The sequence below is a fragment of the Mustela lutreola genome, chromosome 9, assembly GCF_030435805.1.
Source record: "Mustela lutreola isolate mMusLut2 chromosome 9, mMusLut2.pri, whole genome shotgun sequence".
Lineage (NCBI taxonomy): Eukaryota > Metazoa > Chordata > Mammalia > Carnivora > Mustelidae > Mustela > Mustela lutreola.
Genome location: NC_081298.1, coordinates 3,763,418 through 3,778,593, shown reverse-complemented (window position 1 = coordinate 3,778,593; position 15,176 = coordinate 3,763,418). Strand labels below are relative to the sequence as shown.

The following is a 15,176-nucleotide window of genomic DNA, read 5'->3' as shown; positions in this document are numbered from 1 at the left end:
CTGGGTCTGACCCAGTTCAGTAATTCTCTTGTGTGCTTAACAGCACTGTTGCTTTTGTCAAAATATTTACTGCACTTCATAATGGCTGTCAGAAACCAGGTCTACAATCCACGTTTGACTAAACATGAAAACAAGCTATAGGAAATCTGTGGCTTTGTAAGCAGTTTTTTCTAGTGATAGACCTAATTAAAATGAAGGTGTGAATTGTTTAGAAATACTAGTTATGTTAGCCTGAGAGTGTGCAAAACTAAATGTACAGTAGATTCTAAAAAGCTATTTGATACAGAGCCTATTTATAGTGCTTCTGCTGATCACCCAAGGGTAGCATTTTTCAATGAGATTTACAAGGGACCATGGACCCTGGTCCACGTATTTACACACATACTTGGCTTCCCAGTGTCCAAAATAGCTGAGAGCTGCAGGGTCTGTCAGATAAGCCATGGAGCCGTGCTCTGAGAGGTAACATGCCTCTCTGTTCCCGTAGCAAATCTTTCTGTGAGAATGAAACCAGAGATGTTATCTGCCAAAATGCAGCGAGGGACAGGATGCGAGCTAGAAAAAGGATAGCGTCGGCTGGCTGGGAAAAGCAGAATCAACGTCAGGGCCAGTTTAAAATAATGTGCCTAATTCTACTGCCCCAGATAAGAGCAGGCATTTTGGACCACAAGGCTAATGTCAGTTCGAGGGAGCGTGGAGGTTCTGCAGCCATCTTGGGGACTGTGGGAAGATCCTGAGGACACAAAGGATGAAGACGGGCTTCCTCAGTTGCACTTCAGCTGAGAAATTGAGGGAGGGTTGTGGTCACGGAGGAGGGGGCCCATGTGATCCGGGTCATCCAGAAGAACCTAAATGATCACTGCGGGGTGGCCTGTGGGAAATGAGGCCACGACAAAAGGCAAACGGATACCGGCCAGAGACTTCTTTCCTTGTAGAAATTGTGAACATGTATGCAGAGAACCGAGCTTGCAGAAGGGAGCTGGGGGAGTTCTGTTTGATTAAGAGGGAAGATCCCAACACGTGGGGCACCTGCTCTGCACACACCAATCACATCCACTCTGTTTCCAGTTCTTTGAAAAAGTGGACATGAGCCCCCCTCCTCATATCCGAAGTGCTCGGTGCGGAGTAGTTGGGTGGCTTAGTCAAAGTCACAGAGCTTGTCAGGGGCAGCAGACTCGAAGACAGCGGTTGTCTCTGGAGTCTGGGAATTCCAGCACCCACGCGGCCCTTCAGGGTGTGGTGCTGTGATGGTGGCTGAGTGGCCCTGGGATGACCGCACTGGGGGGGAGTTTCTGCAGGGCCCGATTGGGGCATTGGGAGGTAGCCTTTTTTCTGCTTTGGCTGGCAACCAAGTGAGCGTGGCCTTTGCAGACCTTCATTGCTTTAGCTGTGGTTTCATGATGACCACTCGGTAGTCATAGCCATGGCCGAGCTTTCCTTATATGGTGGTGATGTCCTGTGGGCTTCGAACATAGGAATACATAAGGAAAAGGGGTTGGTACAAAGAAGACCATGTCAAGGAAAATGATGCCCATTGAGGCCGTTTCTCTAAGGGGAGCCTTGTGGAACTCCAGGCTAGGGACATGGTTTTAGTTTAGGGAAACTATGGGCGCTGCATTAAATCCATTGATTCACACACTGGCAGGGTGGTTCCTATTTCAGTTATTTATTTATTTACTGTTTATTATTTTAATAAATCAGCCTTTTGTTTTACGATAATTGTAGATTTGCATGTGGTTGTAAGAAATATTCAGAAAGATCCCTTGTAGCTTTTATCCAGTCCCCCCTCCCCCACCCGTGGTAACGTTTTGCAGATCACAATTAGGATATTGACGTTGGGAAGGTCAAACTGCAGATCATTTCCATCATCAGAAGTGTCCCTCCCTCATGGTCTCGCTCACTTTTCTCCTGCCCTCCTCCTCCTAACTCCTAGTAACCACCAGTATATCCTCCAGTTCTAGAATTTGTCACTTCAGGAATGTTATATGGGTAGGACCACACAGCGTGTAGTCTTTAGGATTAACTTTCCTTGCGCAGCATAATTCTCTGGAAAGTCATCCCAGTTCTACGTATTAGTAATTTAGCCCTTCCTCCCCCCCCCCCCCCGAGTTTAGCCCTTCTTATTGCCAATTAGTGTTCTATGATGTGGATGTACCACAGTTGGTTTAAACATTGGTCTGTTGAAGGACATCTGGGCTGATTCTAGGTTTTGGTTCTTATAAAGCTGCTAAGAACATTTGTGTACAGGCTTTTGTGTGGACGGAACCTATCCTTTCTCTGGGGTAAATGCCCAGAAGTGCAGTCCCTGGATTGAGCGGTAGTTGTATCTTTAATTTTTTTTTTTTTTTGAAACTGCCCAGTTCTTTTCCAGAATGACTGTACTTTTCCAGACTCACACCACCAATGTGTCTGGTGAATGCACATCCGCCCCTGTGTCTGGTGGTGTCACTGTGCTTTGTTTTTGCCATTCTGATAGGTGTGCAGTGATATCTCACTATGGTTTTAGTTGGCATTTCCCTGATGGCTGACAGTGTTGAGCATCTCAGGAGCCCGTGAGTCTGCAGGACTCTATTCACTGTCTTCTGAATAGGGGCTTTCACACAGCAGCGATTTTTCATCTTTAGCTCAGGTCTGAAAACTTTTTTTTTCTTTTTTTTTTTTTTTTTTTAGACAGAAAGAACACAAACAGGAGGAGGGACAGAGAGAGAGGAAGAAGCAGACTCCCTGCTCTGCAGGGAGTCTGATGTGGGATGTGGGGTCTGATCCCAGGACTCTGGTATCATGACCCAAACCGAAGGCAGACACTTAACCAACGGAGCCACCCAGGGGCCCCTGAAAACTCTCTCCTGTGCCCTAGAGCCTGAAGATTTTCTCCAGTGTTTTTTCCTAGAGCTTTCTGGTTTTACATTTTATATTCAAGCCCGTTTCACATTTTGAGTTAATTTTTGTCTACAAAAGGGGTGAGGTTGAGGCTGAGTTTATTTTTTGTACCTATACATGTCCGTTGTTGAAAAAGTTACATACTCCCTCCGCTGAATTGCCTTTGAACATTTGTTCACAATCAGTTGGGTATGTTCATGTGGGTCTAATTCTGTTTTTTTAAGAAAATTCTGTTCTGTTGATCTGCGTGTCTGTTCCTTTGCGAATACAGCACAGTCTTGGTTCTGTGGCTGTGTAATACATTTTCTTTCTTTTTTTTTTTTTTAAGAAAAATTTTTTAAAGATTTTATTCATTTATCTGAGAGAGAATGAGTGAGAGGGAGCATGAGAGAGAAGAAGGTCAGAGGGAGAAGCCGACTCCCCAAGGAGCTGGGAGCCTGATGCGGGACTTGATCCTGGAAGTCTGGGATCACTACCTAAGCCCAAGGCTCAACCAATGGAGCCATGCAGGCGCCATGTGTAATCCATTTTCAAATCATGTAGACTGATTTGATCATTTCCGTTTTATTATCCATTTTCAAAACTGAGTTATTCCAGTTCTTTTACCTTTCTATATAAATTTTAGAATAGTCTTGTCTATGCCCATAAAAAGTCTTACTGGGATTTTGATAGGAACGGACTTGAGCCTGCATGTCAGTCTGGTGAGAACGAACATCTTCACTAAGGTCAGTTTTCCACTCTGTGGACACAGTGCCTCCTTCTGCATTTACACCTTCTTGCAGTTCTTCCATTAGTGCCGCGTACTTTTCAGCAGATAGGTCCTGCACAGGTTTCATTAGATGTATTCCTAAGTATTTCTATTTTTGAGTGATTTTAAGTGGCATTGTATTTTAAGCTTTGGCTTCCAGTTCGTTAGTTATGAAAGTAGAATTAACTTTTATATGTTGAACTTGTATCATGTGACTTTGATGAATTTATTAGTTCTAGGAATTTTTTTTTTGTAGATTTCTTGAAATTTTCTACATAGACAATCGCGTCATCTGCAAAAAGGGGCAGTTTTGTTTCTTCCTTTCCTATCCATAGGTCTTTGATTCCCTTTCTTGCTTTATCGTACTGGCTGGAACTTCCAGTACTGTGTTGAATGAGAGTGATTAGAGAGACGTCTTTGTTTTGTTCCTGATCTTAAGGAGAAAGTATTTCAGCTTTTTGCCATTAAGTGTAGTATCAGCTATAGATTTTTTTTTAAGATTTTATTTATTTGACAGACGGAGATCACTAGTAGGCAGAGAAGCAGGCAGAGAGAGAGGAGGAAGCAGGCTCCCTGCTGAGCAGAAAGCGCGATGCAGGTCTGGATCCCAGGACCCCGGGATCACTACCTGAGCTGAAGGCCCCCACTGAGCCACCTAGGCACCCCTCAGCTATAGATGTTTTGTAGATGCTCCTCATCACGTTGAGAAACTTTCCCTCTATTTTCTGTGTTCTGAGAGATTTTATCACGTGTAGGTTTTGACTTGCACTGAAAGCTTTTTCTACATCAGTTGGTGTGATCATATGATTTTCCTCCTTTACTGTGTTAATGTGGTGGATCCCATTAGTACATCCTTGGAACTCTTGGCCGTGAAGAACTATACTGTAGAGTCTGTTAATATTTTTGTGAAGGACTCTGCCTCGGTATCCATGCAGGATGTTGCTCTGTAGTTTTCTGTTTTGTGCTGTTGCTTTGGTGTCAGGATAACGTGTAGATTCATAAAATTAGTTAGGAAGTCTTCCCTCCTCTTCTGTTTTCTGCAAGAGGTTGGTGTTGATTCTTTTCTTTCTTTCTTTCTTTCTATAAAGATTTTATTTATTTGGCAGGGACAGACAGAGCAAGAGAGGGAACACAAGCAGGGGAAGTGGGAGAGGGAGAATCAGGTTTCCCAATGAGCAGGGAGCCGGATACGGGACTTGATCCAGGACCCTGGGATCATGACCTGAGCCGAAGGCAGATGCTTAACCCACTGAGCCACCCAGGCACCCCAATGTGTTGATTCTTTTTTAAACATTATGTAGAATTCTTCAGTGAAACCATCAGGGTCTGGAGATTTCTTTTTTGGGAGCTTTAAAATTACAAATTCTGTCTATTTAATAGAGTGGTATACAAATGATCTCTTTCATATTTGGCAACTTGTGGTAGTTTGTGCTTTTTTGAGGAATTTGTCCATTTTATCTAGGTTATCAGATTTATCTGAGTATCATGTTTATTCACAGAATTCCCTTTTTATCCATTTGGTATCCACAGGGTCTGTAGTGCTATCCCTGCTTCTTTCCTATCTGATACTACTAATGGGCGTCTTCCCTCATTTTTCCTGTCTCAGTATTCACAGAGATTTTGAAGATCAATTTTATTGATCTTCTGAAAGAACAAGCTTTTTCTTTCATTGACTTTATTATTTTTCTCTTCCAACTTTATTGATTGCTTTCCTTTTTTTATTATCTCTTTCTTTCTGCTTGCTGTGGGCTTATGATGCTTTTCTTTCACTAGGTACTTGAAGTAGGAGCTTAGATTTTTGCTTTGTGGTTCTCTTAATGAAAGCCTTTAGTGCTCTCCATTTCCCTCTGAGCACTGTGCTAGCTGCTCCCCACAAATTCTGAGAGGCACCACTCATTCGGTGGTGGTGCTATTGTTGCTACCCTTGATGCTTCGTCTTTAAACACCTGGGTTGCTTAGTGGTATGCTGATTCTTTCCAAGTGTTGGGAGATTTTCCTGTTACCTTTCTGTTATTGACGTCCAGTTTGATTTTATTCTGGGCAGAAAACACTCTCTGTATGATTTCAGTTCTTACTAAGGTTTGTGTTACAGTCTGGGAGATGGTCTCTCCGGGTATGGCATCTGGGTCCTGGCAGGAAGTAGAAATTACACAGGTTATACAAGAGAAAGTTAAAACAAGAAGTAATATCCTTTGTTGAGAGTGACTATAATATGTAAGGAAAATTTGTAGGGTACTTTAGGATTGAGAGGAAAGACAGACTTGGAAGAGGTTCCTACCTCATCGGAGAGGCTATGGCTTGGATCTCGAAGAGCAAAGAAGCTGGCTGATATAGCCAGACTGGAGCTTGCCTGGAGTTGCTGGGTGAACAATAGGCCACATTCCGGATTGTAGGCTGTCAGCAGGTGACGGACAATAGGAGACATGGGTGTACATTGGGCATCTGGACACCAGTGGGGACAGAGGCCTTTGGAGCTAATGGGCTGCATGGGTGGGAGGTGGAGTGGTTGTCTGTGGACACCGCAGCCACTGGAGGGCTGCGCACAGGATACAGAAGGAGCTGCACAACCGTGTGACTCTCCAGCCATAGGCAGGCTTTGATTTCTGCGCGTGGGGATGTGGACAGCTCAGTGTCAGGCTGAGGCTGCAGGATCGCAGGGGCGTGTGTGTGGGGACCGGCAGGGCGGGCTCTGGCAGATGTCCTTGCACCCCACCACTGAGCCTCTCCTTGGCCCCTGCTAAAAATTGTAGGAAGCCTCTTCTTCCTGGAATGTCCCTTAACATTGTGCCCTCTTTAAAATCTTAAAGGAATTGCACTGTTTATCGTATAGCATATGTCGAAGGGTGCATTTGGTACTGACAGGCAATAAATTCATAACTGACATGGCCTGCCCCTGGGGCCACTCAGCTTCCATGTACATATTGGGACTTCCTTAACACAATGAAACAACACTGTATTTCTGCCTAACGAGATACATCTTTCCTTCCTGCAATTGAAGAAGTTTTAACTCTTTCAAAATAAGAGTAAATAGTCATTATATCCATCACAGGATATATTAATTACTACCCGGAGTAAGTCAAGGGCTTCCTGAATATTCTCTTCCCTAAAGACCAAGTTTACAACTTTTACAAAGTTAACCTCCAATAATAACTCATGCATAAAATCTAAAAGTATGAAGGAGAAGAAAGAAGTAGAGGATGATTACTCTATGTAGACAGACCCTTCGGTACTGCATGCATAGAGACCCCACAGAAAGCTCCTCTTGCTGTCCTTTCTGCAGGTGGCCATGAGGTTGTGGTCCATTCCAGAGTTTTCTTGCCCTCAGGGCAGGACCTCAGCTGCTATGTGTTCTTTACCCTTGGATTAGGTAGTATTCCCTAAAAAGTTTGAGTATTTAGTTTTTCCTCTAGTTACTGTCACTCTAGTATGTGGCTAAAGGTCCCTCTGGGGAAGACTAGAAGGAAGATCGAGTGTGTCTTTGTGGCAAAAGCAGGGGCTCCTCTTTCAGGGACCTGGCACTCCTGTCCTTCAGGGACCTCTGACCTGTGAACTGACTTAGATCTGAAAACTGGATACAAGGTCATGATTGTCCATTTGGTGACTTGAGTCAGGTTGTTTACTACCACAGAGTGTTTCTTGCCATGTAGACCAAGCAATGTCCTAGCAGGCTGACTATCTTTTTCACTTTTTTTTTTAAAAAAAGATTTTATTTATTTATCTGACAGAGAGAGAGCAAGGGAGCACAAGCAGGGGGAGCGGCAGGCAAAGGAAGAAGGAGAAGCTGGCTCTCTGCTGAGCAGGGAGCCCAATACAGGGCTTGATCCCAGGACCCTGGGATCATGACCTGAGCCGAAGGCAGGTGCTTAACTGACTGAGCCACCCAGGCGCCTCCACCTTTTTCGCTCTTAAGGACACAGGATCAGGCAACCACTTCTAAAGATCTCTGAGGCCCAAAGAATTCTGACTACTGACATGTCCCCCTGCTGTGTGGTTGACATGCCTACTTTGCCTTTGACAATTAAGTTCTGCCACTTGGCCTTTGCTATACTGGGATTCAGACATCACATTGAAATCAAGGAGCCTATCCCAAGGGTGGCATCCCCTACAGTCATGCTTGGCTTATAAAAATAGCAACCACAAAGGTTTTCAGAGACCCAAGTGGCCCCTCACTAATGTATTTCTCAATGTCCTGAGAATCCATTCCCACATATATATTCCCCATGTTTCTGTGACTATGTATTGGCAAAGGCCTCCAGCTCTTTTGGTAGATAAGCTGTTTCCTCCAGGGTCACAGTGTATACCTGTCCACCCAGTCATGCTGAGACATGGTTCTTGTTAGGGGTCTTCTGGCAACAGGGGTTGGTAGGCTGGGTTCAGAGAAGAAGGGACATCCCTTTTCAAGGTGTCTGCCCCAAGTGAGGGTATCACAAGGCTTTTTAAACTGACGGAGACAGGTCTTGGACATCGGAGGGAAATCTATTGCTGCTGCTAAGAGGGACTCAGGATGACCCAGATGTCAACATTGTCAATTTCTTGAGGTCCAGTAAGATTTCCTTATTCCACGTTTCAAGAATCTTCTTTCTCCCCCATTAATGGCCTAATTTTCACATGAGAAACTTGGCAAGACTGTGAATTCAGCTGCCATTTTAATTCAGCAACTTACACCATTATGTTTTGTGTTTGATTTTCAGCAATGCCAGCCCTGTGGCTATGAGAAAGAAGGGATTTTTTTAGGGCTGTCATGGAGGCTGTCTGCTTTTCAGACCATGACTTGAGGTAGGAGTTAACAGACCTGAGCTTGTCGTTTTCTCTCCATAAGCACTTAGAAACGTTCATCCCACACCACAGCCTTTGTAGTCCTCATTACCACCATGTGGCAAGAGCAGAAGGCACTCGAGCTTCCGAGGAACGTGCTCCAGTTGGCACTTAATCACAGTCAACCACAGATGATAGCTTGATTAATTGTAACGCCACTGCATGTCAGGGGTTACCAGCAGCACATTTCTTATTGGCAAGGAACTTACCATCACACTCAAGTCCAGGGGCATGACCAGATCAGTCCCTAGATCCCATCTTTAGGGATCTGTGTCCTGGGACCACTCCTGGAATTCTGTAGTAATCTATGTCTAATCAGGAGACAGAAACCACAGTAGTTGACACTCCAGAAGTTTAACATAAGAACAATGAACTGTCATAAAAGACCAACTCTAAGATATAAGAAACTCTCTGTGGTACCGTAGGGTAGAGAGATTATCCAAGAAAGGGCACACTTGGAAGTGATTTGGACCTTAATGGGGAAGCTGTGGTTTTGCCATTGAACAGCAGAGGAGTTAACTAGGTTAACCAGATTAGAGCTTGTCTGGTGTTGCTGGGTAAACAGTAGGTAAATACCCTGGAGGGCAGGCAGGAAGCAGGAGATGTGTTTGTATACTGGGAGTTTGGACACCGGTAGGGACAGAGCTCTTCAGAGCTCATGGGCTGTGTGGTGGGAAGTAGGTCTTGCTGAGGGAGCAGCCCCTTGTATAGACCCCCAGCCACAGATGGGTGGTGCTCTGACTCCTGGGGCCCTAGTTTCTCTGTCAAGAAGGCTACAGACACATCATCTCTGGTCTTAGGCTGTACAGTTTCAGAGAGACCACGTTTGTGGCCTGTGGCCTGTGGCCTGACTCCATCGGATATCCCCATATTGAGTATGAGGTTGCTGTCTGTATGACATCGTAGACATGTAGTTCATCAGAGTCCCCTCATGTCATTATTTTACCATTGGGAATGAAGTGTAACAACTTTTTCTCCATTTACCCTTCCCCATTTATGGTTATCTTAAATATTCTGCTTGTGTTTAGAGCCGCATCAGGCTGCTCTTCCTGTTTCAACCATCAGTCATCATTTAAAGAATTCTAAAGGAAATTGAGAATTTTCGTATATTTTTATAAGTATAAAAATAGGTATTTTTGGGGCGCCTGGGTGGCTCAGTGGGTTAAAGCCTCTGCCTTCGGCTCAGGTCATGATCTCAGGGTCCTGGGATTGAGTCCCACATCAGGCTCTCTGCTCAGCGGGGAGCCTGCTTCCCCCTCTCTCTCTCTGCCTGCCTCTCTGCCTACTTGTGATCTCTCTCTGTCAAATAAATAAATAAAATCTATAAAAAAAAAGTATTTTTATAGGTATACTAATATTACCTGTATTTACCTGTATTTTTACTCTGTTACTGTTTTTCCTTCTTGATGTTCCAAGTTTCCTACTTTATTATTTCCTTTCTGTTTGGAGAACTTCCTTCGGCTCTTCCTCTAGAGTAGGTCTGCTGGCGACAAATTCTCTTGGTTCTCTTTTATTTGATAATGTTTTGATTTCACCTTTATTCAAGGAGGATTTTTTTTTTCTGGATATAGAATTTGGGTTGACAGCTCCTTTATTTCAGCCCTTTCAAAATGTACCATTTCCTTCTGGCCTTCCAAGTTTCTGATGAGAAATTTGCTGTCATTAGAATGGTTTTTCCCCTTTAGGTAAGGTGTCATTTCTTTCTCATTGTTTTCAAGACTTTTTTTCTTTGTCTTTAGAGTTTAGAAGTTTGACTCTGATGTATGTTGGTGAGGGTTTTGGTTTTATCTAGTTTGGGGTTCACTATCTTCTTGAATCTGTAAGTTTTAGGTCTTTTGCGAAATTGAAGTTTTCAGCATTATTTAAATACTGTTTGAGCTCAGTCACCTTTTATTTTCCCTGCCAGGACTCTGATGACATGAATGTTACACTTTTTGTTAGTTCCACAGGTTCCTGAGGCTCTGTTCATTTTTTAAGCCTGTTTTCTTTCTATAGTTCAGACAAGGAATTTCTATTACTTTATCTTCAAATACATTGATTCTTTTTTCGGTTCTTTCCATCCTGCTCTGGAGCCCATCCATTGAGTTTTTAAAATTTTTGTTAGAGAGCTTTTCAGTTTTAAGATTTCCATTAGGTTCTTTTCCTCCTCCTCCTCTTCTTCTTTGTTGAAACTTTCTATTTTTTTTTTTAAAGATTTTATTTATTTATTTGACAGAGATCACAAGTAGGCAGAGAGGCAGGCAGATACAGAGAGGAGGAAGCAGGCTTCCTGCTGAGCAGAGAGCCCAATGCGGAGCTCGATCCCAAGACCCTGGGATCATGACCTGAGCCAAGGGCAGAGGCTTTAACCCACTGAGCCACCCAGGTGCCCCAAAACTTTCTATTTTTTTAATTTGTTTCAAGCATATTCATAAGTGTTCATTGAAACATTTTTATGATAGCTGATCTAAAAATCTGTGTCAGGTAATTCCAACATTTTTTACATCTTGGTGTTAGCATCTGTGGATTTTTTTTTTTTTTTCCAGTCACTTTCTTCCTGTTTCTTGGTATGACAAATGAGTTTTGGTTGAAATGTGGACTTTTTTGGTGCTGTGTTATATGAGCCTGGATGATTCAACCTTCAGTTTTAGCTGGCTTTCTTGGATACTGCTCAGCAGGAGAAGCGGGTGGAGAGAAGGCCAGGTTGATCACCCCGTCTCAACCCCCAAGGAGGAGCTTCTCGTTGGTCCTTGGGGAGGGGGTGGTTTCGCTCCCCACTGGGCCATCACTGATATCTTCCTGGGAGATAGCCGTGCCTGGAAAACATACGATGCCCTGTTAGTGCTCCCCATATGGCTTCCACTGCCACCATGGGCAGGGATGGTCTCCTTGCTGTTAGACAGTGGTGAATGTCCTGACCCCGCAACCTTGGGTTTCCTCAGACCCCACCCAACAGGTGGGGAAAGTAAACAAACTGTGGCGCACCCACATATTGGAATACTACCCGGCAATAACCAGGATGAACTAATGAAACATGCAACCACTTGGGTGCATCTCAGAGGCATTATGGTGAGTGAAAGAAGTCCAACTAGAAAAGTTACTAGAAAAATATAAATTCCATTTTTATCCCATCTGGAAAAGGTAAACCAATAGGGCCAGAAATAGATCTGTGGTTGCCAGGCTAGGGGAAGGGAAGGGTCTGATCAGAAGAGATGTGGGGTAATTGGGAGGAGGAGGATGTATTCTGTATCTCCGTTCTGTTGGTGGCTACACAGCTGTATCTACTTATCACAATTCATAAAGCCGTATACTAAAAAGGTAAATAGTACCGTATGTAAATTGTAGCTTAATTGAAAAAGTTTGGTGCAGGCTGGAATTGCCAAAAGATGGAGAAGTTTGAGGAATACCATTGCCTGTCAGCCAGAGATCATCTTTGTGCCTTTAATGAGTAGAGCCCACAGCCCCCTGTAAGGTGGATCTGTGCATTGCATGTAGTTGTGCATTGCACGCAGTGCACACAAGGTGTGTATGTACAGAGAATGCCTGCCTGTATGGGACATTCCCAAAGTGGCCAGTTGAATAGGTAGGGGTTAACTCTTGTAATCTTCTGAATCTGATCAACATTTGGAACCCTCTTTCCTATTCTGCTTTGAATTCAGCACTACATCTGTTCGCAGTTTTCCTGCCTAATTAATATAATTATAGAAAACAGTAACTATCTCCAATACCATATTCTGAATTATGTTTCATACCATAAACACACAAATCTATTTATAGCCTGCCAGGTGATCATGAATTGTGTTAATGTACCATTTATTTTATGGGTTCTGAGCTGCAGGGGGTCATGATAAGCCTCCAGTGTCATCAGGCCCGTGATACAGAGAACTGGTGTTGGGATGCACGACATCTAACAAACTCGTGTTCTGTGGATAAAGGGAGGTGGTCCTGGAGGACAGTTCTCCCCATCTCTTGGCCAGTGAGACAGCTCTAAGCTGTGCTTTCTCCATCTGCCTTAGAGGAAAGTAATAGTGACAGGGGTGATAGGGACAAGCCTCTTGTCATTGAACTGAGAAGGGTCAGTCTATACCTACAGTTGTAGGTCACTTTGTACCTAGACTTTTTTCTTCCCGCTTGGCAGCTGAGGAAACAAAGATTCAGGGTAATGGACTGTCCCTGAGAAAATCACAAAATAAAGTTGGGCAGGTTGGTATCTGTGAATGAATTTTCCTTTTCGTTTAGGGTATCGTGTCTCAAGCATGCCAAATACATTCCCACCTCAGTGCCTTGGTACTGCTATTCCTGCTGTCTGAAACCTTCTTCCCCCAGATACCCCTGTGGCTCACTCCATCAGTAGCTTCCTATGTTTGTTTAGACCTCACCTTCTAGGTGAGGCTTAGCTGACCCATCCCATTTCAAATGGTAGCCCTTCCTCCTTGCCTGCCTCTTCCCCCGCCTCACTCCTACCTTTCCTTACCATGCTCTACCTTTTTCTGTAATACTTATTTTCTGATGCATTATATAATTTATTTAAAAAAATTCTCTCAGCTCTCTGTGTACTGCTGTATCATAAGGGAAGTCAACACATGAAATAGCACCTGACCCAGAGTAAATGCTCCATAAACACTTGAATGGATCAAAAAATGAATTTTTAATACGTGAAAACTAAGCTGGACTCCTCTATTTGATGTCATCCTGAGCAGTGCTAATAGAGTCTACCGCTTTTTGTTTGAAATATTTTACTAAATAAACCGAGTTTGTGAATGAGAACACCCCCATCATTTTGGCACAACGTCCAGCTGATGAGACCAAGTGGGGCAGAACATATAGTATTTTCTAAGCCGAAGAGAGTGGGATATCCCTGCCGTCAGCTCTCTCAGCCAGGAGAACTGTCCTTTGTGTCCTGTGGCCTCTCTCCTAGCTGTTTCTTTTGCATTCCAACAACCAGTGTTGATCTCAAATGGATGTCGAAAAGCATGCAAGTACTTGCCTTAACCAGTGGAAGATAATCTTGCTGTAGGTTAAAATGCTAATTTATGAGCTGTGGGGGCCCTTCAGAGAAGTGGGTGAAAAAACAGAGAGCAAAGATCAGACACAGAGGCCATCATCAAAGCTCAGTTGGCCTGGGAGGGTGACCAATGGTGGGAAAAGGGAAACTGAAGAAACTCTATGTCAAGACCTTTCGATATTTGAAGACAAAGTACTGTGCCACTGCCAGAGGAACTAATTAGTTCTGACCCCTTTCACCGCTGATGCAGTTGTCTGTCCCAGCAGCGAATCCCAGGGAAAGTGGCTTATTGTGGAGCCACAGCCTGTGAGGGTTGTGGTAAGGCAAAAATCACCGCTGGTCAATATTACCCTCAGAATTCCTCAGGTGGGCACCATGTTGCTATCATACTATTCAGTTAGCTCTTGCTACCTGACAAACATCCCCAAACATAGTGGCTTAAAAGGACAACTGTTTGCTGAGCTTATGATGCTGTGGGTCAGAATCTGAGGCCGGGCTCATTTGAGTGGGTCTTATCCTGGCTGGGATCACTCAGGTGTCTGTGGGCAGCAACTAGCTCTGTTGGGGCCTGGCAGGACTGAGGCGGCCTCCCTGGGAAGGCTTGTCTTGGCTCCACGTGGGCTCTTGTCCCCCAGGCGGCTCACTGGGGCTTGTTCTCATGGCTGAACCAGAGCGGAGGCAGATGGAGGGTTTTGAGTGCCAGGCTTGGAACCAGCTCATGATCATAAATGCCACTCTGTTACCCAGAGTCGAGGGGTAGAGAAGTCGTCTCCGGATCTTAATGGGAAGAGCAGCAAAGACCTCTTGCAAAGGCTGTGGAAACAGTGAGGAGTGAGGGATTGAGCCGGTTTTTGCAACCTGCCAACAGTATTTCTCAGTACCTCAGACTCGGTCAGTTTTTCCTTTGGTGTTAAAGCTTATCTTGTTTCCTTGTTTGAGCACCCCGTGCGGCCGGGGACTTGTCTATTCAGGGCATGGAGCGTTAAACATACCGCCGGCACCGCGGTCGCGCTCAGCGGTGAGGTGCTCATGGAGTGAGAACCAGGCGGGCTTCAGGTCCGCTTCTTTTACCCTGCTCTTTGCTTGTGGAGTTGACGAGGGGCACTGCCAAGAGATTGAAATGATTAGTTTTACTGTTGCTCAACCTCCCCGCTGTATGAACCTTTGTTTTGAGAGGTGAGAGACGGGGGCAGCATGGTTTGGTTCGTGTCAGGTGAGGACTCTCTTTACACTGGAGTGTCTGGGCACGAGCCTCACCTCCCCCTCACTCCTGATTCTGTGGGGACACGGGACCTGGGAGTGTCCTCTGCTTTCATTCGGCCCTGATTCTGGTTGACTTCTTTCTTAAGGGGAGAGGGTGGGCAGTCACTGGATGGGGCACTGAATCTGCCACAGCTCCCCATCCAAGCTAAGCCATTTCTTTTTCCTCTTCTCCAGCGCTGCACTCATTCAGCAGTTTATTTATTGAATACCTACTATGTGCCGGGCCGTCCAGACCAATGCTTAATAATATACAGCCATTAAGTGTAATGATTCTGAGAACTGCATGGCACGGAGAAAGAGCACTCACTCTGCGGCTCGGACACACATAGAGCAGAGCGCTCCTGTCCTTTGCCTGTGGCTAAGTGGCTCTTCTCTAAGGCCCTGTTCCTGGCTAGCAGGAGGCAAGAGGAAAGTTAGTACGTGTTTACTGACTTTCTTGAGCTGGCACTTTAGGCCAGGCTCACTTCCAAGCCACATAACTCTCACCAC

General features: G+C 44.7%; 1 protein-coding gene across 3 annotated transcripts in view; it reads left to right on the top strand.

Annotated features, from left to right (window-relative positions):
* The window catches only part of ZNF831 (zinc finger protein 831), a 104,223-nt gene that overhangs the window by 15,059 nt on the left and 73,988 nt on the right, over positions 1 to 15,176 (top strand). The window lies entirely within an intron of this gene.